The sequence below is a fragment of the Mizuhopecten yessoensis genome, unplaced genomic scaffold, assembly GCF_002113885.1.
Source record: "Mizuhopecten yessoensis strain PY_sf001 unplaced genomic scaffold, ASM211388v2 scaffold4179, whole genome shotgun sequence".
In the NCBI taxonomy this organism is placed as follows: domain Eukaryota; kingdom Metazoa; phylum Mollusca; class Bivalvia; order Pectinida; family Pectinidae; genus Mizuhopecten; species Mizuhopecten yessoensis.
In genome coordinates this window covers 55,570-63,002 of record NW_018405415.1, presented here as the reverse complement: position 1 = coordinate 63,002, position 7,433 = coordinate 55,570, and positions in this window count along the sequence as shown.

The window sequence follows — 7,433 nt, the reverse complement described above, 5'->3', positions numbered from 1 at the left end:
AGCGGGTGTGAACAGGGATCACTAGCTGTTCCACCATGTGGATTTCCTTTGGCTACTTCATTTTCTACCCAAATAAAGACCCCCTCAATACTATCATCCTGGCTAACAGTAGTCAATAATTTATTTTTTCACTCACCTGGTACAAAAGCAACTAAGTGAACTTAAGCCATATCGAGGCATCCAGCGATTGATATCGACTACATTATGTTTGAAGCATCCCTAGGTAGTGGGGATTAACAATTGTACAAATGGACAGGCTGACCCCCCATCTAATGGTGGGCAAAAAATAGTTGATCACTTGGAAATGGTTGAGATCCCCAACCTATAACCATGTATACCATTGCTGAGTATAAAGAGATGAATGCACATATGTTTCCAGCATGGCCTTGGGGTCTGCCCCACCCTTGGAGACTTAACCCCTGGGTCATAACTTTGAAATGGTTGAGATCCCCACCCCAAAACTATATATACAATCGTTGGTGATAAAGTGACGAACACAATTATGATATAAGCATTGACCCTTTGGTCTGGCCACACCGCTAGATACCTAGTTTCTGAGTCACAGCTTGCAAACAGGTGAGATCCCCACACTATAACCATATATCGATTGCCGAGTATAAACAGATTAATGCACATATGCTTCCAGTATGGCCCTGTGGTCTGCCCCATCCTTGGAGACGTAACCCCTGGGTCATAACTTCAAAAATGGATCCCGAACCCAAAACTATATAAACAAGCAAATTCGTGGAATTTATATCCCCTGCTTTCAGGACATGTTGTAGGTAAACATTATTGAGGTTAGGTTTAAACATGTGAGTATCGCACTGTTGAGACAATGTATAGCTTGAAACTCAAAGGGGAAAAAAGCCTTATACAAAAACTACAGATAATGATGTTTTTCGTTATTCAATGGGCCATAAATCCGCCAAATAAAGTCCGCTGAAAGTGCTCATCAAATTTGGCTGAGCCCTTAAGGCATTTTACCCTGTTACCAAGTTTGAAAAAAATCGGTTAACATTTGTTGCAGTTATTGCACGGAAACGAAGCGTGACAGATAGACAGACAGACAGACGGACCCAAATTAATATCCCACGTTTCGGTGAAAGCGGGGGATAATAGATGATTGGCATAAATAGACGAATGCAGTAATGATATGAGAATTGACCCTGGGATATGATCACAACCCTAGGGACCTAGTTTCTGAGTCACAACTTAAAAACAGTTTAGATCCCCATCCCATAACAAATCAAATACAGATATGCTACAAGGATTGGCCTTGGGGTTTGGCCCTCACCCTGGGATCTTCTTTTTAGAATATTTTGCCATGATTACTTAGATATCCAGGTACGCGATACAGGCCATCTGGGCCTCTTACTATACAAGTGGAAATAGCCCTTTGAAAAGGTAACAGTAAGGAATTATGAATATTTCAAGTCTCTTTTGTTTTGTACCTTAAATTATTTCCCAAAAAAATCAGAACCTAGTGAAAAACTAAAGAAAAAGAAAAACAGATACATTTAACTTTACATTATCTACCTGAGAGCTATCTTTATTTTGATATATATTTCTATTTCTGTCCTGTACCTTCTGAACTTTGGTTGGTACCTGGCAAGATAACATTTTATCTTATTTACAACATCACCTACTTTTTTTTGTGAAACCACCACAAGGGTACAATTATTGTACGGTATCGCTACAGTCTACACCCAGTTGTTACCCGGGTATTTAGCAATCGTTATACAGCGACGCAAATATTGTTACCCGGGTATTTAGCAACCGTTATACAGGGAGGCAAATATTGTTAACCGGGTATATAGCAACCGTTAAACAGCGACGCAAATATTGTTACCCGGGTATTTAGCAACCGTTATACAGCGAGGCAAATATTGTTAACCGGGTATATAGCAACCGTTATACAGTGACGCAAATATTGTTACCCGGGTATATAGCAACCGTTATACAGCGACGCAAATATTGTTACCCGGGGATATAGCAACCGTTATACAGCGACGCAAATATTATTACCCGGGTATTTAGCAACCGTTATACAGCGACGCAAATATTGATACCCGGGTATATAGCAACCGTTATACAGCGACGCAAATATTATTACCCGGGTATTTAGCAACCGTTATACAGCAACGCAAATATTGTTACCCGGGTATTTAGCAACCGTTATACTGCGACGCAAATATTGTTACCCGGGTATATAGCAACCGTTATACAACGAGGCAAATATTGTTACCCGGGTATATAGCAACCGTTATACAGCGACGCAAATATTGTTACCCGGGTATTTAGCAACCGTTATACAACGACGCAAATATTGTTACCCGGGTATTAAGCAACCGTTACACAGCGACGCAAATATTGTTACCCGGGTATTTAGCAACCGTTATACAGCGACGCAAATATTGTTACCCGGGTATATAGCAACCGTTATACAGTGACGCAAAATTGTTACCCGGGTATTTAGCAACCGTTATACAACGACGCAAATATTGTTACCCGGGTATTTAGCAACCGTTATACAGCGACGCAAATATTGTTACCCGGGTATTTAGCAACCATTATACAGCGACGCAAATACAACGTACTGATCTTCTCTCACAACCTCACAACAAATTACCATTAAGGATCCTCATACCACAACCAACAAGAGGTTAAATGGGCCTGCATCTCTTACCTGGTAGTAACTACATGCTTGTAACCTTCTGAAGAAGTTAACTCAAGTAAAATGTATTTAAACGAAATCAATTAAGCTACAGGTTAACGAATATGATTACCTGTGTTTCTTGGTAATTTATAAGAACCTGTTAAAGATTATCATATATGACCCCTGTAACCTTGAAAATCTAACAAGACTTACTTGATAGCCCTTCCTCCCAGCATGCTACAGGCAAATATCACTAACCTGGACCGTTTTGTTATTCAGAAGATGTCATTTAATGGTTTAAACCGTTTTGACCCCTGTGACCTTCAATATGAATGAAGGTCATTGAGTGGAACAAACTTGTTAGCCCTTCATCCATTGCTATTGGCAAAATAAATTAACTTTTGTTTAATTTATTGAGAAGTCATAGGTTTTCAACACAGCTGACCCCTGTATCTTTGAAAGTGGGTCAAGGTAATTTGTTTAAATATGCTTGGTAACCCTTCATCCAAGGATGCTACTGGCAAGAAGACTTTCAAAGGTTTTTAACACATTTCGCTCTAGTGACCTTGAATAAAAGCGAAAGACGTTCAATTTTACAAATTTGACAGCCCTTCATCACGGTCATTTAAAAGAAGTCGTTTAAACGTTTTCATGTGATCTTGAATATGATATATATTGTCATGCTATTAGCTAAATAGCTGAAAAGAATACCATATTTTGAAATTTTATGGTCAGAAATAATAATTATGAAATAAAATGTTCAGGAATCGGAGAGTGAATTCAAGTACAGACCCAGAGCAGGATCAAAACAGTGACCTCCAATCATTATACATATAGTACTGTAGAGGAACTGGGTCGAATCAGGTGGCTCAATTGGTAGCGTGTCCGTCTAGAGTTCATAGGGTCCCGGGTTCGAATCCCCATTTGGCCATTGCATTTCTCTTTCTGTTACTACAAAATTGGCAAGAGTTGTATCTTAAGGGGCAACAACTTAGAAAAGAGGGAAGAACATCTGCAACTAGGTAGCGCGTCCATCTAGAGTTTGGAGGGTCCATGGTTCGATTCCCGGTCTGGCTGTACATTTTCTCCTTCTCCTATTGCAGGTCATTTCTTAGTAGTGCTCCCATCAGCTGAGCTATACCTGGTAGTACACCTGGCCCATTTGCAGGACAGTAATACCCAAAATAAACTTAATGGGAGGTTACTGTAGGTATGAAAAGCTACAGTGCAATGTTCTGGTGTATTGCCTGCAGTGTGATAGATAAACTTAAAACCTTTAGTGGGTGTGAACACACTTCTTAAACCTGATCTGGAATAACATATCAACAGTGACGTGCCTTAAGTCTTTCACATTACATCATTTTCCGAAATGGGTTCTATGTTAATTGACATCCAATTTTGATAAAACTTATAGACATCTTGTTAGAGAACTATCCGGTGTTTCCTCTGGTTATATTTATTATTTTATTTGTGGTTCTGTTATTCAAATATCACTTTTCATCCTAGCATAAAAGTTATACTTTGATATCATTCCCATGGACACAATGTTAATTTTGCCATAAAAAATGTTTTTGCCAAGTAACCCAAAATGGTGAGAATTATTTTTTTAATTTCATGGAATGGATAATTGTATTTATATAACCAAGAGAAGTACTAGATACTTTTTCTAGCTTTATTTTGAATTTCATCAATTTTTGACTGAAAATGAGGCAGGTAAAACACTGATTTTCCAGAAGTAAATCAACATAGAATCCAGTGGGAAAATGACGTAACATGAAAGACTTACGCAAGTCACTATATATATATATAAATCTCAATTATCAACAGATATTTTAATTCTATTTAAGATATTTATAAGATAGATATGTAATTCATGTCATGATAAACCAGCTAAGAATAGAAAGATCACCACTATAAAGATATATGGAGATATATAAAGCTGTAGAGATATTTATATATTAGTTCGTGGTACAGTGTATTTACCACCATAAAGATATATGGGGATTTATAAAGCTGTAGAGATATTTATATATTAGTTCATGGTACAGTGTATTTACCAGCATAAAGATATATGGAGATATATAAAGCTTTAGAGATATTTATATATTAGTTCGTGGTACAGTGTATTTACCACCATAAAGATATATGGGGATATATAAAGCTGTAGAGATATTTATATATAATGTCATGGTACAGTGTATTTACCACCATAAAGATATATGGAGATTTATAAAGCTGTAGAGATATTTATATATTAGTTAATAGTACAGTGTATTTACCACCATAAAGATATATAGGGATATATAAAGCTGTAGAGATATTTTTATATTAGTTCATGGTACAGTGTATTTACCACCGTAAAGATATATGGAGATTTATAAAGCTGTAGAGATATTTATATATTAGTTAATAGTACAGTGTATTTACCACCATAAAGATATATTGAGATATATAAAGCTGTAGAGATATTTATTCATTAGTTCATGGTACAGTGTATTTACTACCATAAAGATATATGGAGATATATAAAGCTTTAGAGATATTTATATATGAGTTCATGGTACAGTGTAGTTACCACCATAAAGATGTATGGAGATATATAAAGCTTTAGAGATATTTATATATGAGTTCATGGTACAATGTATTTACCACCATAAAGATATATGGGGATATATAAAGCTGTAGAGATATTTTTATATTAGTTCATGGTACAGTGTATTTACCAGCATAAAGATATATGGAGATATATATAAAGCTGTAGAGATATTTTTATATTAGTTCATGGTACAGTGTATTTACTACCATAAAGATATATGGGGATATATAAAGCTGTAGAGATGTTTATATATAATGTCATGGTACAGTGTATTTACCACCATAAAGATATATGGAGATATATAAAGCTGCAGAGATATTTATATATTAGTTCATGGTACAGTGTATTTATAAATCCTAGACAATCACTATTGAAGTTGCTAGAATGATTTAATGTCTCTAAAACAATAAGTAAAGAGCTCTGAAGATATCACGATCACGGAATATAAAGTTATCAGATATCAGGGTGTGACCTATTTTACATCATGTCGTATTAAGCATTGTTAGTTTTACAAAACATTATGTCAAATTTGAATTTTGATTTTTGTTTTAATTATGTTTACAAAAAACATTTTTATGTGTATGATTTGGATGGAGGTGATCCTCTTGAATCCCGGGACATGTTTATTTCACTTACAGCATTAATAATTATGAAAATACGACTGATTTGATTTTTATCTTCATTTGTTATCAAGGCAACAAATTGATACAGTGTATAAATTGATCTGGTTACATAGTAAACAGGTAGGTCAACGTCTTACCCTGAACCACGCAAATATCTATACATTCCATTTGTCGACCCCTGGACATTTTATAAACACCGTTAAACCAGATCAATTAGAACCATATTGCATTGAAACGGTTCATTGGTGTAAATAATTTGTGTTCATGAAGATTTTTTTCTAAATCTAAAGTTACTAGTTATCTAAACACAAAAATCTGTTATTTTTTATACGCCCGTCAAATTTGACGGAAGTATTATGGTATGGGGTTGTCCGTCCGTCCGACCGTACGGCGTAAACTTTTGTTTGTCCGGCAATCTCCTCCTACATTTTTCGACCGATCTCTTTGAAACTTGGTATACATTATTATCATAATATGAAGTTGTGTCTCCCTTAAAAGAATTGCGATTCGACAATTTTCCAAAAGTTATTGCCCTTTGTTCATTTCAGTATTTGATTTTTTGTCTGGAGATCTCCTACATTTTTTGACGGATTTCTTTGAAACTTAGTAGGCTAGATAATCATGATATGTTGTTGTGTTTCCTTGAAAATAATTTTGATTCAATTTTTTTTGCAAAAGTTATTGCCTGTTGTTTATTTCAGTATTTGATTTTTGTCCGGCAATCTCCTCCTACATTTTTCAACGGATCTCTTTGAAATTTAGTATACATCATGATCATGATATGGAGTTGTGTGTCCCTTAAAAGAATTTTGATTAAACGATTTTTGCTAAAGTTATTGCTCTTTGTTCATTTCAGTATTTGATTTTTTGTCTCGAGATTTTCTTCTAAATTATTTATAGCATGTCAGCTAACCACTCTAAGAATGATGCAGATCTTATGTAAGAAAGTATATATAACACTATATGGCATTAAACGGGCACATATTGTTTCCTCCCCGCGGTACTCTTGTTACCGCCCCGCGGTACTCTTGTTACCCTCCCGTGGTACTCTTGTTATCCATGCAAGCAGTTCCTGAAATAGCCTTACAGGTGCTTGCTTCTTAATATGATCAGATTGTTTACTCAAAATAATGACAGATGTGCTTCAAAATGAGACTAATCAAATTTCATTCAAAGCTCTTCACAATTTCTTCTGATAGTATTTATACAGGGTCTGGCAGTTGTAATGTAAATCTATATATATATGTAAGCAAATAAACTACCTTAGTATATGACATAATGAAGTTATTCAAATAAAATAAAAAATGTTTATATGTAAATCATACTTAAGGATTCTTGTCCTACTGCTTTCAAAACACTCTATAGAGAGTTCCACTGGAGTTTATCTCCCCTTAATGTCAATTTTTGATATAAAAGCAATGCGACAGGGACAGAGAATTACAACTGATCAAGTAGACCAGATCGTAATCCATGGTTAGAGAAGATGGTGTCAGATCAGAAAGGCAACATAAGGGGCTTGAAAAAGGTTACTGGAAAATCTGTAAGTCAAATATCTGTA